Here is a 25,669-nt window from a genome sequence, read left to right on the forward strand (position 1 = left end):
GGACTCTCACAGGTGTTGTTTGCTGCAAATGGTCCGGTACCCTGGGTATTGGTCTTGTGCTGCTCCGGTTCGTCCTGCTGTTCTCTCACTTGGTGGGGTGTGACAGATCAGACTTTCAGAAGCACAGGGTCCTCTTCCTGGAGGACTGATGCATTGGGCTGGCCATGGAGCGGCAACTCAGTAGACTGGACTTTGTGTTTCAGTGCCTGTGGACTGCAGGGGAGTAGCTCCTCTACCCCAAGGGATATTGCTTGACAATTTGCGAAGGGCGGGCAGTCTCCAGGGGTTCTTGGAAGCTTGTCAGCTGCAGGACGAGTCTCTGGTCACGATTGTGGAGACCTGGTTCAGGCAGGCAGGGCTTGGTGTCATAAATCCACAGTAGTCTTCAGTTCTCGCTTTTCTCTCTGCTCTTCTTTCTCTTTTCTTCTTGATACGTCAAATCTAAGTTCCTGGTGTCAGGGGTGCCAGCTAAATACTCCATTCTGGTGGATATATCTGCCTGTGGATTCCTAACAGTTTGAATTAATTCATGCGCAGCATGTCACAGAAACTTTTCTCCATAGCTCTCCCATGTCAACAAGGGCATCGCAATGGAACTGCCCCGCACATGACTCTGCGTGATGTCATCGTAGCCATAAGAAGACCTAGTCGGTGTGCTGACTTTTGTTCCCTTTTATCTGAGCCGTCGACTCGTAACGGTTTTTTCCAGGGCTCTCCATTTTTTGGAGTTTATTTGTTTCAGGTTCTGCCTGTAATTATAACAGTATCATGGCTATCCAGAAGAAGTCCGGGTTTAAGCCTTGCAGGGAATGTGGGGGTCATATGTCAATTACTGACCCCCATAAGGATTGTTTATGGTGCCTCGTGCGACCACAACATCGAGGGGTGTTCGTCATGCAGGCTCATGAATCCGAAGGCCCTAAAATAGAGAGACGCCAAGCTGTTTATGGCCAAGGCAAATAAGCAGAAAAGGAGCCGGAAGAGGTCTAGATCCAAGTAGCCGACTCCGCATACCTCGAAGTTGTCAAGAAAGCATAAAAAGAAGCTACGCCATGGATAGGTCTTCGAAGGAAGGAACTCTGAATGGGGTCTCTTTTATTCTGACATAATTGAAAGGCTGAAGTCTATCCCTCTCCTCTTTTGCCTCAGGTGACGCCGGCCCAGCCTCATAAAGTCTCACTGGTGCCCAGGGAGGCGTCGCATTTGCCTCCGCACACTCCACTCCACTCCAGGGTCTCTGATGCCGCAACCGGAGACAGTTAGACTGCCTCACTACACGGTCTCTGCACCTGCAGCACCGGATCCAGGATATCCAGCCTTTCCAGCGCCAGGTAGAGATCAGTCACATTTCCTGAATGCGATCTTTGCATATTTGCCAGAGTGGCTAACCCTGCTGGAGCACAGGTTGGCCCCATGGGACTGCTTTAGTACTCCCTTGGAGGTTTGCCACCTCACTTCTCACAGGCACCTTTCATGCCAGTGGCTCCGGGGAGTTGCCCTCTCCCAACGCTGAGGTTCTCAACGCCGGTGCAGTCCCTGGAGGGAAGAGTGCCATTGGATGGGTCTTCTTCGGCACCGTCTGACTCCTGTCCAGTGCTGACTCAGCCTCGTCCAGCGCCTTTGACTATTCCTGTGGAGCCTCCATCGATGCTGGTCCCGAAGTCACCGGCGCCGCGTCCGACACCTCCGACGCGAGTCCCAAGGATAAGATCTAGGAGGGAAGCACAAAGGTTGCTGGAGGAGGAAGAATATCAGAAGCAGTAGGAGGAAGCCGAAGAGGGTGAAATTGTTGACCCTGTGCAGGATTTTGAGGGCCTACAGGAGGCTAGCGGACCGGACACATCAACTGGCTGGGAGCGCTCTTCACCAAAAGCCTTCCAACGCAGGAGGTTTCCTTTTTATCAATCTGTAATAAAGAAGGCAGCGGATCTGCTGGATTTGCTGTTACCTACTGCAGAGCTCACATCCAACATTTTGACAGAAGTGCTCCATTCATCTTCTTCTGTTTCAGAGCCTCTGCTACCTTTTAATGAGGCTTTGACTGAAACACTTTTAGAGGTGTGACAGAAACCACTGTCGTCCCCTGCAGTTTCCAGATTGATAGCAAGGAGGTATAAGGTGACCCTGGGAGATCCTGCTTTACTTTCCATACACCTCTCTCCTTAGAGTTTGGCATCCTGCTCATCTAAACAGTCTGCAGGCTCTTTCCTTTCCAAGCCTGCAGATAGAGGATGCAAGAGGATGGAGCAATTGGCCAAGAAAGTGATTTCTTCGGCCAGTATGGTTCTGAAATCTACAAATTCAGCATGCCTGCTAAGTCTTTATATCCACGCTTGGATGGACTCCGCAAGAGAGGTACTTCCTAAACTTACGGAGGATGTTCAGGGCCATTTCGCAGAAGTATTATCTGATACCCAATCTGCTGCCCATCAGGTCATTCAATCAGGACTTGATACTGCGGACTCTGTCATCAGAGTAATGGGTTCCTCGGGTAATACCAGGTGGCACGCTTGGCTAAGAGGGTCTGGGTTTTCACCTGATATACAGACCACCCTATTGGACCTGCCTTTTGATGGCTTTCGTCTTTTTAGTGCCAAGACGGACTTGGCGCTACAGCACTTTAAAGATAGTAGAGCCGCAGGGAGGTTCTTGGGTCTTCAGTCCCAGCCCAGAGGTTTTGGGTACTGCAGATTTCACAGGTTTGGCAGGACTTCTTCCTTTTGAGCTAAACAACAGCAGCAGTCACAACAGCAGCAACCGGCAAACCCTCTGTATAGGTCATACAGAGGAAAAAGTAGGGGTCATCTGTGAAGCACAGCTCGACAGCAAGTCTCCTCTTCCTCTTCTCCTTCCCCTCCAACTGGTACCGCAGGGAAGCAGCTCTAGATCCTCCATCCCAGAGCATGTTGGTCCCGTGGGAGGACGGAAGTCCCATTTTCTACGAAGTTGGAGGTCTGTTAGTTCAGATCTCTGGGTTTTGGATCTCGTGGAAAATGGGTATCCCCTTCCCTTCTGGGAGTTTTCCACTCCCCCCACCTTCAGGGTTGGTGCTCGGTGGAGCAGAAAAGTACGCTAGAGGTGGTTCGGGGGCAGGAAAGGGGTCAGGGATGCTACTCCCAGTACTTCCTGATTCCCAAAAAGGACGGCCGATTGAGGCTGATCCTAGACCTCGGGGTCTTGAAGTTTTACCTCAAACAGGTGAAGTTCAAGATGTTGACCCTAGCTCTGGTTCTTCTGACGTTGCAGCAGCAAGACTGGATGGTGTTGATCGATTTGTAGGATACGTATTTTCACATTCGCATCCTGGAGTCGCGTTGGAAGTATCTCTGTGTTCGAGGCATATGAGTTGCAGATCTCACACTGAGCATTAGATCGCCACCTGGTGTTGGGCTCGGATGATTGCATGTTGTTTTCGTCTTGGAAGAAGTCTTTGTAGTCACAAGATAGGTGACTCCTTCCTTGGATGATAGTGCGCATGGGCATCGACTTCATCTTTAGATTGTTTTTTCGGCCACTGGGTTCAGATGTAACTTTTCCTCTCCGGTTCGAAATCTACTTTCTAAGTAGTTCGACGCGAAAAAACGTACTTAATTTCTTCCAAATAACTTTCAACATCTCAACCATCGACTCTACTTCATCAGCTCGATTCCGGTCGTCGATGCAGGCCATTGGGCCTATCCATGCCGTGAGGCTTATAGCTCATGGAAAGGACGCCATTCAAGAAATGCCCCCAGTGTGGAGCAAAATTCCCGCACAGCGACCATCACAAGGTCTGTAACCTGTGCTTATCACCTGAACCGGACGAGTCCAGCTGTCCAGCCTGCGCATCTTTTCGATCGAAGAAGACCATTCGAGATCGAAGGGCCCTTCGACAAATCATGCAGAGATCAACTCCCGAACCGGTGGACATCTTCGACGAGGGCCCAGATGTCCCAGAAGAAGATTCCGAAGATCTCAAAATTGTATCCGAGGCAGATGACTCCGATGACTCCATCACTCCGGGTCAAAGAGTGAGAACTACTGCCCCTACCCCAACCCCCTCCCCCCCCCCCCATCACACCGAAATCGAAGGCAATGGTGAACACTCCGCCTCCTGGGCCCAATCGTGACCGAAAACTTACTTCAGAAGCCCCGCCTTCGAGCCCGGCTCCGAAGAAAATCCAAAAGCCTTCCGGTAGCTCGGGACCGAGCAAACCGCACGTGCCTATCCCACCAGCTCCCTCTGCACCGAAACCCGTTCCAAAACAGTCGACTTCAAAAAATAAAACAGACCCAAAATCACCCAAGTCCGTACATAAGCCGGCTTCGACCGCTTCCATACCGACGAAACCAGCTAAGGCGCCAAAACCTACGCCAAATGACTCTATCATGCCTCCTAAGGCTAAAGATAAAGACAAACAACAACCACGCTCGGAACTGGAAAAATCGGCGCCGCAGCAGTTCCCCCAGAAGAGGAGCTTTTTTATCCTGATCCTAAGCAAAAAAAGATCTATATTGATCCCGAGACAGGACATGTTACCACTGCACCATATAGAAAGAGGAAGTTAGACACATGACCTGCTCCTCCAGTGCCTGTGAAGAAAAAGGACTCTGCCACATCGCTTATGCACCCTTCTTCTCCTATACTTCCTTCTAACCCACCTCCTCTTCCTAAACCTATTCCACCTCAAAATTCTCCTCCTCGTTTTTCACCACCTCATACACCTCCTCATAATGATGATGATATCATGGGGCGAGGGGAGGACCCAAATGACCCTTTTACCTACACAAATGATCCACCTGATTGGGAGTACTCGGTCCCACAAGATGTACCGGACATCCCAGATCCACATCCATACCCCTCAAAACCATCTCCTCCGGAAGATAATATTGGGTTTGGACATGTAATCAATAGAGCTGCCATCTATCATGGTGTCACAATGCACTCCGATGAGGCAGAGGAGGACTTTTTACTAGATACTTTTGAATAATCCCAAGAGTCAGTTCAAATCCTACCCATGATTAAAGGGGTCATTAAGCATGCCCCCAAAGTGTTTAAAGATCCTGTACTTGCTAGGATCATAAACCCCAGAATAGAAAAGAAATGTAGGCCTGCCCCTGCAGATCCTGCTTATACTAAGGGACAGCTACCCTTAGATTCTCTAGTCGTTTCCAATGCTAGAAAGCGCGCTAACTCCCAAACCTCAGGTGAAGCGCCACCCCCTGATAAAGTTTCTAAAATGATAGACGCTTCAGGTAAAAGAATAGCTGCCCAAGCAAGCAATACCTGGTGCATAGCTAACACACAAGCGCTCCTCGCAAGATATGACAGGGCCCATTATGATCAGTTGGAAACACTTCTACAGCATCTACCTGACTAATACAAAGCACAAGCAAATGATCTTATCCAAGAGGGTAAGTTAATCTCCAATGCATCAATCAAATGCGCACTTGATCTGCAGACATACCTTCTCACACCTACATCACAGGGGGGGGGAGGATGCCGACGCTACTGGCCGATCCGTGGCTTCGGACTCGGAATAGATACAGATGCACTGGGTGGGGCGATGGCGGAGGGGGAGCGGTGTAGGGGGATCACACTGACATTGCCATATTGGTTGTTAGGACTCCCCTCTCCTGGCCGGCGTTTCTGCGTGCCGGTGTGAGCATGCAGGTGGGATCAATTTTCAGGGTTCTGCTTGTTAGACGTTGTGCACTGTATTGCTGCTCCGTATGGAGATCTAACTGACGGCTATGCGCCGACCCTGCGCCGCCGTTCCTCCTAGGGGAGACTATGGTATATTGAGCCTGATGATTGCGGTGCTGACTCTCCTCAATGTTGTATTAACCCTGATGATGTTTGTGCTGTCCCACATGCTGTGCCCCCGCTGACCATTACTTAGTTGCAGGTAGGCTTGCTGTAAGAACTGTCGTATCTTTGCCTAGTACAGTATTATTATGCTAATGGATGCTCCCGTTGATTGCCCCTATACTAATCTTTGAAGACTTTCCTATTGCATTACTGATTGTGTATCGCTGCCGGCCTAAATATGGTTGTAGGCACACTGCTGTGTATATTCGCACGAATGACAATAAAAAACTTTAAAAAAATAAAATAAAATGTGCGCACTTGATGCAGCAGACACTGCATCTCGAGCAATAAATACTAGTGTCCTCCTTAGACACCACACATGGCTACGCATCTCCGGTTTTTAACCAAGAGATCCAGACTACTATCTTAAACCAGCCATTTAACCAACCGCACCTTTTTAGGCCCGCTGTAGACACGGCACTTGAAAAGATGAAAAAAGACACTGACACTTCCAAATCTATGGGAGCTTTACAGTCCCCACAAACACGAGGCTCCTTTCGTCGCTTCTTCTACAGAGGAGCTTCCAAGCAGACTGGAGCAGACAATTCAGCTTCCTTTAAAGCCAATACACAAACATCCCCCAATAGAGGATATTTTAGAGGAGGCTACAGAGAAAACATCAATAAAGGAAGAGGTCGAGGTAATAACAACAATCGAACCTCTCCCACCACAAAACAGTGACTTCCTTCCGCTCCCCCAACAGCATTCCACTCCTGTCGGGGGGAGATTAGCAAAGTTCCTACCTGTCTGGAATTCCATCACAACAGACAGGTGGGTGAGACAAATTATCTAGTATGGTTACTGTCTAGAACTTACAGCTACCCCTCCACATATACCACCCAGACAGCGTCCAATGTCAACAGAACATCTCATGCTGCTCAAATAAGAGGTTCTCTCATTGCTTCAAAAAGACTCAATAGAGATAGTTCCCTAACAACATCAAGGAACAGGGGTTTATTCGCTGTATTTCCTAATACCCAAGAAAGACGGGACACTAAGACCAATTCTCGATCGCAAGCCGTTAAACCTGTATATACACTCAGATCATTTTCACATGATCACTTTACAACAAGTGCTCCCACTGTTACAACAAGGCGATTTCCTTGCTACACCAGATCTCTAGGACGCCTACTTCCACATTCCCATACATCCTTCTAAGAGGAAGTATCTAAGGTTTGTACTAGCAGGACACCACTATCAAATATGTAATTGGGCATACTCATCTATACGTCTACATCTTGCAGCACTTGCTGCGTACTTACAAAATAGACAACATTTGTCACTATTTAGAGTGCCTGCAATTTAAGCATTTATGGAATGATTGAAAAAAATCATTACTCGTAGGTTACCACCCTCTCCAGAGTGGAACCTAAACATTGTTCTTACCAGGCTAATGGGTCCCCCTTTTGAACCTTTTTCACAAATGTGAATTACAATTCATCACATGGAAAACAGCTTTCCTTGTAGCTATTACCTCTTAGAAGAGTAAGTGAGATTCAAGCTTTCACTATACAGGAACCATTTTTACATCGTAACAAAGTGGTCTTAAGAAAAAATCCAAAATTCCTTCCTAAAGTCATTACTCCATTTCATCTAAATCAATCAGTAGAGTTTTTTCAAAACCCAGACTCTGTAGCAGAAAGAGCTCTACACACCCTAGAAGTGAAAAGAGCCCTTCTCTATTACATTGACAGAACTAAATCCTTTCACAAAACAAAACAATTGTTGGAAGCTTTCTCTCCACCACATAAAGGCAATCCCATCTCTAAAGGTGGTTTTGCAAGGTGGATTGTAAAATGTATACAAATATGCTATCAAAAAGAAAAACGCATATTAACAATTCCTCATAGAGTGCACTCCACACGCAAACTAGGAGCCTTTGTGTCTTTCTTGGGGAACATTCCCCTAGAAGACATCTGTAAGGCAGCAACATGGTCTACAACGCATACCTTCACTAAACACTGTTGTGTTGATGGGCAAGCTGCTGTAGGTTAAGCTGTCCTCAAAACTCTTTTTCAAACTACTGCAACAGATACAGGTGACCACCGCTAGGGGAGATACTACTGTATAATCTATGCTCAGTGTTAGACCTGGCACCATTGGCGTGGGTCTCCCTTCCATTTTTGCTGTTGCCTCATGTATTTTTGCTGGTGTTAGATGCTTTGGGCACTGTGCCACTGCTATTCAGTGCCACAGTGCAAGTGCTCCCTATTGTAAATTGATATATTAATCAGTGGTTCTATGTTTGGCTATTTGCTTTACTTGTCAGACCCTAGTACAGTGCACTGAGTGTGCCCAGGGTGTGTAAATCTAAATGCTGCCGGTGGGCCTGCAGCACTGGTTGTGCCACCCACAGAAGCAGCCTTGTAAAATGTGTCTACGGTCTGCCATTGCAGAGCCTGTGTGCGGTCTGATACTGTCACACTGACTGGGCAAGTGCACCCACTTGCCAGTCCCTAAACCTTCCCTTTTCTTCATATCAGTCACCCCTATAGTAGGCCCAAGGGCAGGGTGCATTGTAAGTATAAGGTAGGACATGCCCTGGTGTGTGTGGCTTGTCCTAATAGTGAATTACAGCCATTTTCGTTTTTCACTATTGCAAAGCTACCTGTTCTCCATAGGCCAGAATGGGCTGTTAGAATTATTACATTTTATAATCCTAACTGACTCAGAGAACATGGTAGAAATTATAGTTTAGTATGCCTGAATTCAGAATGATAAAATACATCTTTTAGTGAAGTTGGTTTTAACATTCTGTGTTTGCAAATACCACTTTTAGAAAGTAGGTATTTGCTTGCCTAACCTTTCAAGCCTGCCTCTGCTAGGTTGTGTATTCCTTTGTCTGGTTTTGTGAGTGACCGGGCTGGGGGATTCCAAGAGACAGGATGATTCAGCCCAGTGGTGAATAGAGAGATCTGCATCTAGATGGGAGGGAGGAGTTGCACCTGAACCTTGAATAGGGCTGTGCCTGCCTTCCACAATGCTGACTCCACATCCTGGGGTGCGGCTGCTATCCCTGCCCTGCACACTGAAAGAAGAGAAGGAGTCCTGTAAACAAAGTGCTCCAGGACTGTATTTGCTTTCCACACTGCTGTCTCCACCTCTTGTGGGGCGTCTGATGTTTCTGCCCTACACTGTGAAAGGAAAGGAGAAGTCTGGTAAACAGAGTGCTTCAGAACTGTTTTGGACTGGGCAAAGGCCCCTCTCCCCTCAGAGAACAAAGGATTTTGGGGTATAAATATTGGACCCTGATCCCAAGAAATTAGATCACTTTGGACTACAAGAAGATACCTTTACTGAGGAGAGGAACCTGAAGAAACTGAGGAGAGACTATTCCCAAGCTGAAGTGTTGCTTGGGGTTTGGCCTGCAGTGGTTGCCTTACTGCCAAAGGAAGGAGAAAGGAACTTTGTGTACTTTGCTTTCAACTGTGAAGGATCTCCAAGGGCTTGGAAAAGAGCTTGCCTCCTGCTGAAGTCTCAAGGGCAACAGACTCCAACCCCCAGCTCTCCAGAGTTCTTTTGGAGGTGCCTGCTGCTGCTTTGGGCCTTCCGTGGAACTGCGTGTCGCAAGGAACTGGAAGCGCGACTCATTGAGGAAGAAGCGTGTCGCTGCTGCTGCCGTCGCATCGTGGATGTTGGCGCTGTAGCTGTCGCATTGCACCGCATTGAGAGAAGCGTGCCGCAACGAAGAGGAAGCGTGTCGCCGTCGCTTCTGCTGCCGTCGCAACTCCGAAGGAGGGTGTCGCTGCTGTAGCTGTCATATTGCACCGCATCGAGCGAAGAGTCTCGCAACGAGGCCGGAGCGTGTCGCCGTCGCTGTGCCTTCCGTCGCTACTCCGAAGGAGGGTGTCACCGCTGGAACTGTCGCACTGCACTGCATTGAGGAAAAGCCCCTTGCAGCTCCGAGAAGCGCTCCGCCGTCGGAGCTGCTGCCATCGCATCGTAGATGTCGCCGCTGTAGTTGTCGCATTGTGCGGAAGCTTCACGCATTGTGGGAGAAGAGTGTCGCAGCTGAAGCTGTTACCGTCGCATCGCTGAACTAGGGTGTCACCGCTGCAGTCCACGCATCGAACCGAGAAATACTCTCATCCCCGGAGAAGCATGCCGCATCTGGAAGATCTTCACGTCTTTATTTCTTTGTACTTGAACTCTGCCGCATTTCCCTCGCTGCGACATTGCTTGTCGTGGAAGCGAAACGCAACCTAAGGTACATTGACGCAAAGTGTCGCATCTTAAGAACTGAACTTAATTAAGCTAAATCTACCATCTTAAAGTAATAGTATTGTGTATTTTTGTCGTTTATGGTCTTGTGGTAAACTATACTTATTTTTTTTATATAAAACCTTGTGTGGTGTCCATCTGTAGTGTTGTCACTGGGTTACTGTATGTGGTCACAAGTGCTTTACACACTGCCTCTGAGATGAGCCTGTCTGCTCGTGCCAAGCTACCAAGGGGGTGAGTAGGGGTTATTTAGGAGTGTAATCCCCTTTTCCTGACTAGAGGCAAGGGTCCCTATTTGTCACAAGTAACTACCTGTGCCAACTAGAAAACCCTAAATCTAACACTCCGTGTGAGATCTGCAGCCCATATGCCTCTAACGGAAAATGCTACTTCCCAGTATGCATCTATTCTTGGCATGTAGAGCTGCAGAGTCTCACACGCCCACCCGCCTCCCCGGGACCTGTATCTGTTCCAGTTCTATCTTACTAAGATATACACACATGGACATCTTTTTTCTTTCTACTAACTCCATCATGGTGAAAAACAATCTAATGATGAGGTCGATGCACATGCGCATTATCGTCCCAGGGAGGAGTCTCCTATCTCGTGACTACAAAGACTTCATCCAAGACAACAACAACATGCAATCATCCAAGCCCAACACCAGGCAGCGATCTAATGCTCAGTGTGAGACTCTGCAGCTCTACATGCCAAGAACAGATGCATACTGGTAAGTAGCATTTTCCTTTATGGTGGGGTCCCAACACTAACACTATGAGGTCCTTCCGTTTGGTCTTACTTCAGCACCTCAGGTCTTCACAAAGGTGATGGCAGTGGTAACAGCACATCTCAGAAGGTCGGGTCCTGTTTTCTCCTATCTGGATGACTGGCTGCTCAAAGCAAAGTCGCCAGAGATGGTGCTGCATCATTTGCAAGATAAACGAAAGTGTGTTGTCGATAAACATACCCAAATCTCACCTGGTGCCCTCTCAGTGCATCCTGTTAATAGGGGCAGTACTAGATACTACTGTGAGTCCGGCAGTCCCTCCTCCACAGAGAATCCAGGCTATGATTCCACTTTTTCAGAATGAAGCGGCTGAAGGTCTTATGCCTGCTTGGTCTTTTTGCTTCCTGCATACTGTTGGTCAACCATGCACGCTGGCACATGAGAGCCCTCCAGTGGTGCCTCCTCAGGTAGTGAATTCAACACAACGGGGATCTCAGGGAGGTGGTCAGAATCTCCAGACACTGCAGCAGAGCTGTTATGGCGGAGTGTTTCGGACAACCTGTCTCAAGAGAAACCGTTTCAACCTCCTTCTCCGGTGGCCACAGTTATAGCGGATGCCTCCACTCTAGGGTGGGGAGCTCATCTGGGGGATCTGGAGGTCAAAGGCCTTTGGTCTCCTCAGGAAAGATTGTTTCACATCAATCTTCTGGAATTGCGGGTGGTACATTTGTCACTCAAGGCTTTCTTCCCTCCGTTTGTGGTCAGTCGATTCAGGTCCTGACGGACAACACTACCGCAATGTCGTACATCCACAAACGGGGAGGAGTAGGGTCGTATCATCTCTGCAGAGAGGCTCATCGACTCTGGTCCTGGGCTCAGGACCATCAGATTTGCGTAATTTCCAATCATCTGGCCGGAGTGCTTAATGTACATGCCCAGTCTGTCGGCAGTGCTCTACCTATCACAGGTGGCGTCTCCATCCGTAGGTTGTCCATCGCATTCTCAGAGAGCGCAGTCTCTCTCCTGTAGGGGGTCACAAACCTGTCTGTGGTTGCAGCTGGTCTACACCAGTCAGCCAGTACACAGGTAGTCTGTAGGTTTTCGGGTTGAACCTCTAATTGCCCTCTGGGTGCATGTATTAATAAATCCATCACTGGAATCCGTCTGGGTTTATTAATATGAGATATTTGATACCTAACATTTCTCATTTTAGTGAAGCCATTGTGTAGCTGGGGAACTCAAAAACACCTTTGTCCAGAACATGCTCTCAAAATGATTTCCCTGTTCATTTGTAATATCTGAGAATCGACTTAGACTTCACAGAGGCATATCTGCTCATGCAGATATGTCCACACATGTTGTGTAGTGCCCCCTGCCTTAGGGTCTAAGGCCTAGGCCTGATGTAGGAGTGACTTACCTATACTGCATGCAGTGTCTGCAGGCATGGCACACAGGAGGTGTGCCATGTCATCTCTTCACTTGTCTCTGCACCATGGCACGCTGCCTGCAATGGCTGTTTGCATGTTAGTGCTGAGGTGTCCCTTAGGGTGCCACAATACATGCTGTTGCCATTCAAGTTCCTCTTTAGCCTCCATGCCCTAGTTACCACGGGTACCATTCACTAGGGACCTACAGGGGGTGCTAAAGGTATTGCCAATTTGGGGACAATTGTACAGTTTTTGTTTTTTTTACTTTTTATTATTTGAAACACAAAGAAACAAAACATCAAACAAACAAGCAAGGCAGTACAGTAATAATACAGCCATTAGGTCTGTGCTCAAGGAGGACGGGAGATACATGATAGCAGGAGAAAAAAGTCTTTGAATACAGGTGAGGGGAGGGAGGCAGAGGGAGAATTGCATATGAACAAAACAATATACCACAGCTGGAAGGGATGTAGGTCAGGGCGACTGGGAAGGACTTGAGATAGCGGTGAGCGGGGGCGTACAAATATCTCCACGGTAGGAGTTCCAAGGGTTCCAAATCTTCCCCCATTTTTTGGGCCTGCCTCTTGCGATATACACTGTTTTCTCTCGAAACATGCACCAGTCCAGACTCTCTTTCCAAGCTGTCACTGTAGGCGGCCTTGGGGAACCCCACAACTGAGCAATATCCCTCTTCGCAACCATGTTGGCCAGAGTCACCCACCGAAGCTGCGACATGTCATAGTCATTCGGACCCCAAACATTCAACAAACAATGTCGGGCTTCCGGCCTCACCACAACACCCGTGACATCATCCATAATCTCATGTATACGTTTCCAGAATCGCACCACCTCAGGGCATTCCCATATGATATGGAAATAGGTGCCAAGGAGACCACACCCACGCCGACACATGCCATCCGTAGAGAAACCCATATGAATCAGACGGGGACCAGTGACATAGATTCTGTGGAGGATCTTGAGTTGGACCAGACGGAGGCGGGCCGGAATCGCCACCTCCTTGGGAGAGGAGATCGCGGACTGCCAGTCCTCGTCATCCAGTTCAATACCATCAGCAATCCAGGCCTCACGGATGCGATCAAGCAGACTCGATCGGTCATTTATCATTTTCTTATAGAACAGTGAGATAGTACTATCCGGCACATAGCCATCTAGTATACGATCTTCGAGGGGGGAGGAATCCGGAATAGCACTACCCACTGGCAACACAGAGTTCAGAGCATGACGTACCTGGATGTAACGAAATCTTTCCCTGTCACTCAGCTTATACTCTATTTGTAGTTCCGAGAAGGCCTTAACCTTTCCTTTAACCCAGAGATCACGCACTTTACCAATACCGATCATGTCCCATCGATCAAATCCCTTCGTCCTCCATAGGCCACCCAGCTTCGCAGAGGCATAGAGCGGTGTCACACCCGTTAATTTATCACTCCAGCCCATAGCCGCCGTTGCGCTATGCCATACCCGGACAGCTATAGCGGTAGGTCCCGTGAGTTGTGAACGGGAGGATCCAGAGTAAAGTGCCCTATAATAATCACCACCCGGGAGCAGCCACTTGTCCATCTCAAATGCTGGATTCAACGCCGGGCCATACATCCCGTGGTTGATAGCAGCAAGGTGGGAAGCCCAATAATACCTACGAATATCAGGGAGCGCTATACCGCCATCATACCAGGGGAGTGTCAATTTCGGAAGAGCTATGCGCGAACATCCGTCCCATATTAGTTGCCTCTGCAATGATTCTACTTCCCGAAAATATTTAGACGGGATGACATCAAAACTATTCTGGAGGGCATATAGGAACCGCGGTAAGGACATCATCTTAAAAAGGGCCGCACGCCCTAGGGGAGACAACGGTAGTTTACGCCAACGCGCTACATCGGAGCGTAACCGTTGGAGTGGGGGGAGCAAATTACGTTCATAGCGAACCGCCGGATACATCGAGATAAACACACCCAAGTACTTAAAGCCAGACTGCGACAACTGGATGGGACAGCCCCGTGGCAAACGAGGGACATCACCCGCAAGTACATAAATGTAGGATTTCGACCAATTAATGATGAGGCCCGAGTTCTTCCCGAAGGAGGTAAGTACGTTGAATAACACATTGAGCGATTTTTGGGGAGATGTAAGGTACAATAAGATATCATCCGCGTATAAGGAAATACGATCCTCAAATTCCGGCGTCCAGCGTATACCCTTCATCGAAGGTTCCCACCGTAGCCAAGCGGCAAGAGGCTCCAACGCCAAAGCAACAAGCATTTGTAATGCAATAGGTCTCGCAGCATTAAAGTTTGAGTTATTGGCATTGTGTATGACAATGCGTTGCATAACATTTTTAGCATACTTTGAATTGGTGAGCAGTTTGAGTGTGTGCAAGAGTGCTGTTGCTCACGGACCTAAAAACGCCTTTTATATGTTGCTCAGCATCAGATGGAACTGAAGCTAAACAGAAATCAATCCTTCTCGGTATAAATAGCCCCGTCCCCGGCGGGGCCCCTCGGACCGGCTGTTTAGGGCTGGAAGATTTACAATCTACAAATTGACAAGTCCTGCGCCGGGGGCCCCCGACTCTGCCGCTGCCGCCGCTCAGACCCAATTTTAACTAACAATTCAATCTTGGGCCGTCAGCAAACAGGCCGGCTCCTGCGAGTTGACAATCTTTATTTAATGCCGTTCCTGACACCCAGTTAAGGCCTGGCGGCCCCCCCCCCGCGGCCCCCCGCTCATTGATCCCTTAGATTCTCTGTAATGAAACCAGCGCGTTAAGTGAGCGGGGCCCCGGCCGGCGCGGTCGCCTCTTTTCCCATTTTCACCCCATCAGGGCTGGCATTGATGCAGGTTAAGTGGCTCCGGTGCACCCCCCCCCCGCGCAGCGCTCTGAGCTGTGAAGGGCACGAGGCGCTAGGCGCAGCGGGGCGCCATCAGCCCGTCCATCTCAGCAGCGATCGACCCGGTTCGCCGGATCACGCACGCGGACCTGGGCTTTTCTCGGTCATAATTATCTCATTTTAGCCCATCAGTGGCCAATTTAGCGCACGGTGTTGCTGGCGGTTCACCGCCCTCCCCCTCCTCCCCATGGGAAGGCTCTGGATCCTCTCGGGGGGGGTCTAGAGAGATTGGTGCAAAGCCTCTGGTAACGGTGCACACCAAGGGGCAAGTTTGGTGGGACTTTGCAGCCGTGCAAAGTCACAGAAAGTGGCGCAGAGTCGTGATAAACTGTTTGCTTTCCAACACAAAGCCAAATGGACATACATGTGGATCTCACAAGTACAACAGAAACCCCTACAATAGAAATACATGTACATAAAACTAACCTTTGGTGGGGGCGGGACTTCCGTCTTGTGCACGAAGCCCACTCCTAAGAAGACGTGCGCACGCAAAACGAAACCTATCGTGAGGCGGGACTTCCGTTTTGTGAAGCCCGCGCCCACGGAGTGCCTGGAGGAGCAGTGGTGATGCGGGGCTCCCATGCCCGAGGGAGAGCCCCGCGGTCGGAGGCTGCACAAGTCCGGAGTGCCGGTGAGCGGGGAAGGGGGGGATGCCTGTATGTGTGCGTGTGTGTGTGCGACGGCGGAGGGGTGGGGGGAAGTCTCTCCGTGCGTGTATGTGTGCTTGTGTATGTGTGTGCGCATGCGTGCAGGGGGAGGTGTGCCTGTCTATGTTTGCGCTTCCCAGGAGACAGCCACGGCGAGCGCGTTCGCGCGCACGTGGCCTGCGCCGATCGCGTTTTGCAAGATGCGCACGGCTAGGGGCTGTCTCCTGGGAAGCACAGTCAGTAACAAAAGATCTCTGGCGAGACAGCGCTTACGCGCTGTTATCGCTACGAGACCTAAAAATGAGCGGGGACAACGGACAACCCTGTCGTGTGCCCCTCCCAAGAGTAAAAGGCACGGTGACGCGGCCATTAACCACCACCTGGGCTAGTGGTGTTTCATACAGGAGTTTGACCCAACCAATAAAACCCGCGCCGAATCCGAACTTGGCGAGTACCGCCCAGAGATAAGAACACTCGATTGTATCAAAGGCCATCGTTGCGTCCAAGGACGCCAAGATGGCCGGTTCACGCAGGGTCGGGGCCCTCGCGAGAACACCATGCAGACGTCGCAAATTTAATGCCGTGTTACGGTGCGGGATAAAACCCGATTGATCCGGATGAATCAGGTCCCTAATAACCGTAATCACACGATTAGCAAGCAATTTGGCGAGGATCTTGGGCTCCGCATTTAAGAGCGAAATGGGTCTATAAGACGAGCAACGATCTCGTGGTTTACCCTCCTTATGGATCACCACAATGGTCGCAAGACGCTGATCTCTGGGGAGGGAGCCATTATCCCGCGCAGCCAAAAACATATCACGGAGATAGGGAGCTAAAGTATCAGGGCGTAACTTATACAGTTCCACAGGAAGGCCATTGGGACCCAGAGCCTTGCCGGAGCGAAGGGAGCGCAGCGCGAGAGCCACCTCATCCACCGAGGGCGTGGCATCCAAGCAATCACGCTCCGATTCTGACAAACATGGGAGCGCTATGTCCCGAAGCAACAAGTGCGAATCCTCTTCAGGCCTGTCGGACACCGAGGTATAGACCTCTCGAAAATAATCAGCAAAGCATTCAACAATTCCAACAGGATCAGTTACACTCACACCACCGCATGTCTCAATCACCGGAACCACTCGATTCGCTCTCTCCCTTCTGTCCAGCCAGGCAATCAATTTTCCCGCTTTATCACCCCCATCATAGAGCCGTCCCTGCTGTTCCCTACTCATCGTCTTTGCAGCATCAGTAACCAAAGTTTTATATTCTAATTGTTTAAGGCGGAGGACATGTAATGCTTCTCGAGAAACCTCCTGCTCCAATGCCGTCTCCAGGTCTGTGATTTCAGTCTCGAGCTGAACAATTGCCTCATTCTTACATTTCTTGGCCCACCCCACCAAAGACAATGCCTGTCCCCTGATCACAGTCTTATAAGCTTCCCACAACGAGACAGGTGAGGATACAGAACCAGCATTTTCAGTAAAATACAGATCAAATGATTTAATCAATTCAGCGCGTGTCTTAGAGTTGAGGAGATACCAGGGGTTAATCGGAGCCACCCTGCCTTCGGCCCGATGCTAAGATTAAAATGAAACCAAATAGGGGAATGGTCCGATATACCCCGGGCCAGGTGTCTAATCTCTCCAATCGAGGGGGACAGTGCCGCCGGTATCAGGATATAATCTAGTCTAGAAAGACTGCCATGAGCTCCAGAGTGGAAAGTAAACTGTGATTGCTCTGGATGCATTAGTCTCCAACAGTCTATGAGGCCCAATGTTTCTAGGAAGTCGCCCAACCAGGATTGCGCAGTAGGAAGATCTCGGGGGGGAGAGCGGTCTATCCTGCCAGAAATAACGGAGTTAAAATCACCACCCAGTATCAAAACACCCTCCGGGAGACCCAGAACCACCCGCCCCAGGTCCACAAATGTCGTGGATTGCAAGCCCGGGGGGACATAAACTGACACCAACGAGATCGGTTTTCCCTCCCACCGCCCGACAAGTGCAACATATCGACCCCTGGCATCGAGGATCACATCATCAACCTCGAGGGGGAGGGAAACCCTGAGCAGAATACCCACTCCTCTAGAACTAGATGTAAATCCAGAATGGGCAGCAAGACGATAACCCCGTCTATTAAGAGCGTGACAAGTGTTTCCTATCAAGTGTGTCTCTTGTAGCAGAACGACATCAGGCGAAAGGCGCCGTAACAGCTGCATAACCACCCCTCTCTTTATGCGATCACCCAACCCTTTCACATTCCAGCATAATACCCTCAACCCTCTACCCCCATCCAGATCCACAATGAACTCCCATCGCAAAACGAGCATCACACCAATGTCGAAGATAATGAAAGTACTTTGCCTTGAAGAAGAAAAAACAAACAATCCCAGAACATGTCCCTCCCTCCCCCCAAGGTTCCCAACACAAATCCCCCCCCACCTTGCACCCCTGCACCGACTCAAAAGCCACCCCAATTTGCAGTGTGCCTGTCGCCCTAGCAATTACAAACAAGAACTAATCTACACAAAGAAAACCCCAGAGGAGGAAAGGGTCCCGATATCCCCGCTACCTCCAAAGATACGAACGGAAAGATCAAAAAAGTCAATGAGCTCCGGCCGGTCACGTTGAATAGTGTTCCGGACACAGGCACCAGAATCATTCTTGGTCCATCAGTTCCCCTTCAGCACCACCAGCATGTTCCTGGCCAGCACGGCGAATCGGCAAAGTGTCCAACCAATCACTCACTTCCTCAGGCCTTGAAATCCCATACGTTGTTTCTGGACCGATTGAGAAAAGTCCGGATAAAAATTAACAGCGGCGTTCTCGAACTGCGTAGGGCCGCTTGTCCGTGCCGCCTGCAAAATGGCGTCGCGATCTCTAAAGTTGAAGATCCGTGCAATAATCGGACGGGGGGGGAAGACCGGGCTTCGCCTGCCCCCCTGGCACTCTGTGCGCACGTTCGATGGCAAAGAATTTGCTCAGGCCCTTCGGTGCCAGATGATTAAGAATGAGGTCCTCCACTCGAAGATCAGTGGCGAGTGAACTAGAACCTTCCGGGACCCCAATAATACGCACGTTATTTGCGCCGTGCACGGCCTTCAAAATCCTCCAAGCGACGAGCAAAAAAGTCATTAGCAGATCTAAGATTGCGCACTTCTGTTTGCAAGTCGGACACGTCCGTGGTAAGGTTGGATGTCTTTAGGTCTAATGACTTCACTTTCTCATTCGACTTGGCCAAGTCAGTTCGAATGAGGTTGACATCAATAGCCACCGTGTCCAACTTCAGAGCCAAGGCTTCATACTGTTGGCCGATAGAAGACTGAATAACAGCAATGGCGCCCATCACGTCTTGCAGTGTTAAGTCCACCAGCACAGCAGGATCGTCGACAACCTCCTCCCGGGCCTTAGGTGCGCCACCAGTGGATACTTTAGAAAGTGTATAGCGATCCATAACATTGGTCTGGGTTGAGCCTCCACGGATAGTGGTCTTAACCTTCCGTTTCTCACCCTCAGGCTTGCCCGTCATGGCGAGTCGGGTGCCCCGGAGGGAGGCTTGGGATCTGGTCCAAATGGCTCCTTGAAATTCACACACGAGAATGCAGGAGGCAAAGTTGAGCCAAGTGGAGTCTAAGCCAAACAGTCGCCCGCTCGAAACTCAATGAGCTGGCATTGGGGCTCGTTCGATCAACAGACACACCGCATATGTGAGGCAGTGCGCCGGAGAAACGAAACCGAAAGTGAAGTGAGGCTGTGGTCTGATCCCCTCAAGCCGTTGTTGTTAAATTACGACCTGGGCACTGCTACAACTCAAGGTCCAGGCTATTCCATGGAGAAGGCCGCAAATTTCAAGACGGCAATGCTCGGGGACCCTGCGTCCGATTTCGACCCAAAAACCTGCTAGTACGTCAGCCGGGTTGTGTCTTCAATGATCTTCCATCAAATCAGGATATTGTCCAGGATAAATGCGGGAGGCAGCGAGGGTCTTCGGGAGCCCTGTGCTCACGCGGCCATCTCGGATGCGCGCGAAGCTCCTCCTCTAGATGATTAATTGTACAGTTTTAGAGAAAGATCTGGCACTGGAAACCTGAATAGCAGGAACCCAGTGCTCTTCTGTAAAAATTGCATCAGATATCAGGCAAAAAGTGGGGTTGACCTTTTCAAAAAGGGACACTTTCCTACAAAGTTAATAAACACTCCATTGTCCAGACAGACATGGTTGTGTCTGGCTGAGAACAGAACTCTGCCTTAATCAGTCATGCACAAATTATCTGTTCTCACAGAATTAGGTTTTTGTTACACTTAAACATGTACAATTTGGTTAACCCTGCCCACACTCCTAATCTAGCGTTCTGGTAAATAACTGAGCAGTTGTCTTTATTCAACTGTTGGAAAATCTATACTTTATATCTTGCTGAACTAAGCACATTACTGTCATTGGTACTCTGAGATCGCTTGCAGTAAAGGAAATAACCTAAATACTTGGAACTGAGCTGTCACTGGACCCTACTTATGTTGACCCTGGGCAGATTTATTAACTTGCCCCTTAAACTTCAGCCAGAGCTTGCAGGCTTTTTTTAAGGGTACAGCAGCAGGGAATCTGGGGAATCTCTCCTATCGTGTCTAGATTTCGAATGACATTGCAAGAGGATCTTCAGTGGTGGTTTCTGAATCATGATATCGTCAGTTGCAGACCCCTCTCCTTTACCCTCACAGAGCAATCAGTGGTGACTGATGCATCACTTGTAGAACTAGGTGCCACTTGAAAGATGTGGAGCTCAGAGGACTCTGGTCTCCGCAGAGACTCTGCTCCACATCAACATGTTAGAGTTGCGGGCCATCGAGTTGGTGTTGAAAGTCTTCCAGCCATTCATGAAAGGGAGGCTGGGGCAAGTGTTCGCAGACGAAATTACTGCTATGTGGTACTGGAACAACCATGATGGAGTGGGGTCATGGCCTCTAGCCATGGCTGGAACAACAGAACATCTTCCTGGTTGTACAATACTTGGTAGGATCTCTGAACGTCAGGGCAGACAAACTCACAAATGGCTTCAACACCCAGAGGTGGTACAAGCTCTCTTCTGCAAATACAGAGAATATTGGCTCGATCTGGTCACCACCACCCGGAACGCACAGTATCAGCTCTTCTGCATGCTGGAGTTTCCAAATCAGCTCTCACTCAGAGGGCTTGTTCCGCTTAGAACTCTGGACTTCTGAATGCCTTTTTTCCAATTCCCACTCCTGACTAGCGTCCTAAAAAAAATCATGACCAATCGAGCCAAAGTCATCCTCGGGGCTCTAGTCAAAGCATGGAGTGTGAGGGATCCCAGACTCCTGGACATGAGCATCTGTACTCCGATCAGGCTGCCCCTTCGGGAGCATCTCCTGTGCAGCAGTTGTTAAGGGTACTTCATCCAAACCTGTGCATGCTCTATCTTCATGCTTTGCGATTGAATGGCTACAGATAAGTGTTTTTGATCTTCCCCTGAGGTTTCTGATGTTTCTCTGGTAGTCTGACATCCCTCGACAAAATCTGTATACGCCTGCTGTTGGGTCAAGTTTGTGTCTTGGTGTTCAGACAAGCATATTGACCCACTTTATGCTAAACTATTAGAGGTGTTACTGATTGTGTTCTCATTGGCCCACTAAGGTCTCGCGATGGGTACTGTTAAGAGGTATTTTTCATCTGTCTTGGCTTTTCTGCAGTTGCAGAATTAGATTTTCCGGTTTAAGTCATTTGTTGTGAAGCGTTTCTTGAAAGGTTTCCAGCCCATGTTTCCACCTTCCCCTTTGATTATGGCCAGTGGGCTATAATTTTGGTTTTAACCTGATGTGTTCTCTTTGAACCCATGCATAACTGTCCTCTCAGACTTTTGACTCTTAAGACTTTCTTCTTGTGGCCATTACATTGACCCAATGGGTGAGTGAGCTTCAGGCCCTATCGGTTCACCAACCGTATATTACCCTCTAAAAGGACAAGCTAAATTATCCAGTATTGGGGTATCTTTCATAGATTCACATGCCTGAATCATTCCCCGTCGTCGAGGCGGGAGTCCCACGGTAAATAAAAAAGCAGTGCCAAAAGCACTTTGCAGTAGTAGGCCCTAGAAAAAAGGCCTGAGGCCTATATTATAGTAGCCTATCTACCTCCTTATGCTAAAAGACCCAAAGTCTTTGCTCCAACCAATCAGCTCACAGCACCCTCTAGAACCTTCCCTGCAGAGCCAGCTCTCCTCAGATTTTCACCGCACGTCGTGTGGAAGGGAGTCTCCCTGAGTCTTGACTCAGTTTTTTCTTCAGAGCTTCAAGATGTCTGACAAGAAGGCCTTGTTCAGACCCTGTAGAACATGTGAGAAGAAGAGGGTCCATGTGGATGACTTACACAAGGACTGCATTTATTGCCTATATCCCAAGCATGAGGCAAAGACTTGTAAGATCTGTGTTACCTTCCCTGCCAAGACCTTAAGGGATAGGGAAGCCAGAGTCCTTTTGTGGCTTAAATCCTCTTCCAAGGATGATGATGACAGAGCCTCTACCTCTAGCAAGAGGGCGAGGTCTCAAGAGGATAAGATAAGTGAGGGGAGAAAGCATGTTAAGGCCTCCCACTCTACTTCAGGCTCTTCACAGAGATCCAAACATTCTGTCTCTGGAGCCTCAGCCACCAACGATCCGGCAAAGAAAACAGTGAGTAAGACTTCTACTGTCTCCTCTCCAGTTACCACTGTCTCCACTTCAACCTCTTCTTCTATGGATATGATATCCACTACGTCTATCACTACACCTATTGTGTCTACTAAAATCAGTATCGTGACAAAAAGAACTCTCGTAGACGACTCGTCGACGAAGACGCCGTCATCATCAAAAAACTCGTCATCTAAGAAGAGCCCGTCGACGAAGTCGGCGACGCCGCCGTCGACGACTGCCTCGTCGACGAAGAAAGCATCAACGTCTATCCCGTCGACGACGAGCCCGTCATTGGTTGCCTCGTCGACGACCGTCCCGTCGATGGTGGCTCCATCGACGACGAGTCCATCGACGATTGTCCCGTCGACGTCCAGCCCGTCGACGACAGTCCCGTCGACGGCAAGCCTATCGTCGACGATGCCCTCGTCGTCGATCTCGTCGACGATAAATCCGTCGACGACGACATCTTTTCAACAAATGGATGCGCCTTGGTCTCCGGGGTCATCAAGGTCGATGGAACCAGCTTTATTAAGACCTGCCACTGGGAATCAGGCCTTTTGTACGCCAATGGCGACAAAAAACTTTCAACTGGTGTCTTTTAAGAGGCAACAAGGTTCATACATATCTCCACTTCTGCCTTCTCATCTTCTGGAAACCTATGTGGACGATGAAGAAGATGACTATGAGGATGATGATGATGAGGGTGCTTTTGGTGTGGCACGTCATCCATCCGAGCTTGTCATCAAGTGCCAAGATGATGATGAGGAGGATTCATACGCTGAGCACTATTACCAAGAGGATATCATAGTGCCTCACTCATTGGATCATCAGAGAAGGCCTAGAGTCCCGGAAGTCACTCAGTTGCCGCCTAATTTGATACAGGATTTACAGGCTATGCTGGCGGATTACAAACAGCGTTTTCCTCCGCAAGTACCTCAATCTGACACGGTAGCTCCTCCTCGGCAACAGCCACCGGCTTCTCCAATTGTGGACACTCCACAACCGGTCTTGCCTCCACAAACTCCGGATTCATCATCAGAGGAGGAGGTAGAAGATGGAGAGTTGCCTAACATTCCTTCATCGGACCCATGGGATGAATATGTTATTCCCATGCCGTCCCCTCCGACTCCACAACCTTCAGATTCACCGCCTGATGATGTAGGTGGTTTTCACAACCTGATGCAAAGGGCATCAACCAGGTTTAAGCTCCCTGTTACAGTGGAGCAAACGGAGTGTTTTCTCCATGACTTTAAAGAGGAAACAAGGAAGATATCTAGAGCCATTCCCATAGTTGAGTTTATTTGGAAGGAAGGCATAAAGATAATGGAAAACCCCGCATCTGTGCCTGCTGTGTTACCCAGAATAGAAAAGAAATATCGTGCCCCGCTTTCTAGTCCGGCGTGTCTTATTGGTCATCCACGCCCGGATTCAGTAATCTCTCAAGCGGCGCAGCAAAGGTCAAAGAACCCAGCTACCCCTATTTCTACTCCACCAGATAAAGAGGGACGAAGATTAGACCTTATTGGGAAGAAGTTCTCCACTATGGCGGCAGCATCCATCAGGATAGCAAATTCAATGGCGATTATTGGACGCTACGATCGCCAAATGTGGTCGGAGATGGCTAGGTTCATAGAGCTATTGCCAGAGGACTCAAGGCAAGAAGCCAGAAAAGTTTTAATGGAAGGAGAGCGGGCAGCGGAAGAATCCATCGACTGCGCTCTAGATATGGCGAATACGAACTTCAGGCAGTTGGCTGGAGCAGCCGTCCTGAGACGTCAAGGGTGGTTAAAAGCCACTACGTTTCGTCCGGAGGTTCAGTTGAAAATTCTGGACATGGCTTATGACGGAAAGTCTCTCTTTGGTAAACATGTCGATGAGGCTCTCCAGACGATTAAAACTGACACGGATACCGCAAAGTCGCTAGGATCCTTACAATATAAAAGAGGTTCGTTCAGAGGAGCTAGAGGACGAGGTTATTCTTCCAGGGGAAGTTATTACCAACAAGTCAGACAGTATCAACCACAATACCGTCAAAACTACCAGTCTTCTTACAGACAATCTGGATCGGCTGGTTTCTCTCGTCAAGGAGGAAGAAGGCGCGCAAACAACCAAGGACGAGACAGTCACAAGAAACAGTGAGAGCAATTGGGCGCCGCCTCCAACCCCTTACCTTCCCGTGGGCGCGAAAATATCTGCTTTTCAACAACAATGGCAGAATATAACATCGGATCGGTGGGTGTTAGACTTGATCCAACATGGTCACACCCTAGAGTTCATCACCAAACCTCCACCAACTCCGCCCAGGGGCCCCCCTCCCCCTCGTCTTCACTTATTGTTCAAGGAGGTTCAAGCTATGCTACTCAAGAACGCAGTAGAAAAGGTTCCAATCCATCAGAGAGGGACGGGTTTCTATTCCCGGTTTTTCCTTATAAAAAAGAAAACCGGGGAATGGCGACCGATCCTAGACCTGCGAAATCTGAACAAATATCTCAAGAAGCAGGGATTTCGAATGGTCACCCTCTCGGACATTCTCAGTTGCCTCAACGAGGGAGATTACATGGCCTCCTTGGACATGGAAGACGCATACTTCCACATCCCAATCCACCCAAACCATCGGAAGTACCTCCGTTTCACTGTGGCAGGCGCCCATTATCAATTCAAAGTTCTCCCATTCGGCCTCAAGTCGGCCCCAAGGATTTTCACGAAGTGCCTGGCCCCGGTGGCAGCAGCTCTTCGGGCAGCAAAAGTGCAGGTCTTCCCGTATTTGGACGACTGGCTAGTCAAAGGTCCATCAGAAGCCAAAGTGAGAGCCGACATTACGGCATGCTGCAATCTCTTCGCATCGCTAGGCCTCACAATCAACAAAACCAAGTCTCAGATGCATCCGGAACAAAGCCTGTTGTTCCTAGGAGCTTGCCTAGACACGGTGGAATGCAAGGCATCCTTGTCTCGAGAGAGACAACTCCGTCTGCAGGTGTTAGCCAGAAAGCTGGCAAGAAGAAAGTCACTTTCAGTTCGCCTATATGCATCACTTCTGGAGATGTGTTCTTCAGCCATCAACCTCATTCCATTGGTGCGTCTAAAGATGCGACCGCTGCAAGAGGAGCTAAACTGTCAATGGCATCAAGCGACAGGTTCATTCGAGGACACCATCACAGTCACCAACAGGATGGTACACGCACTCCAATGGTGGTCTCAGATCAGCAA

General features: G+C 49.3%; 1 protein-coding gene across 1 annotated transcript in view; it reads left to right on the top strand.

Annotated features, from left to right (window-relative positions):
* The window catches only part of ETFDH (electron transfer flavoprotein dehydrogenase), a 543,836-nt gene that overhangs the window by 225,671 nt on the left and 292,496 nt on the right, over window positions 1-25,669 (top strand). The window lies entirely within an intron of this gene.

This window comes from Lissotriton helveticus, chromosome 2_1, assembly GCF_964261635.1.
Source record: "Lissotriton helveticus chromosome 2_1, aLisHel1.1, whole genome shotgun sequence".
Lineage (NCBI taxonomy): Eukaryota > Metazoa > Chordata > Amphibia > Caudata > Salamandridae > Lissotriton > Lissotriton helveticus.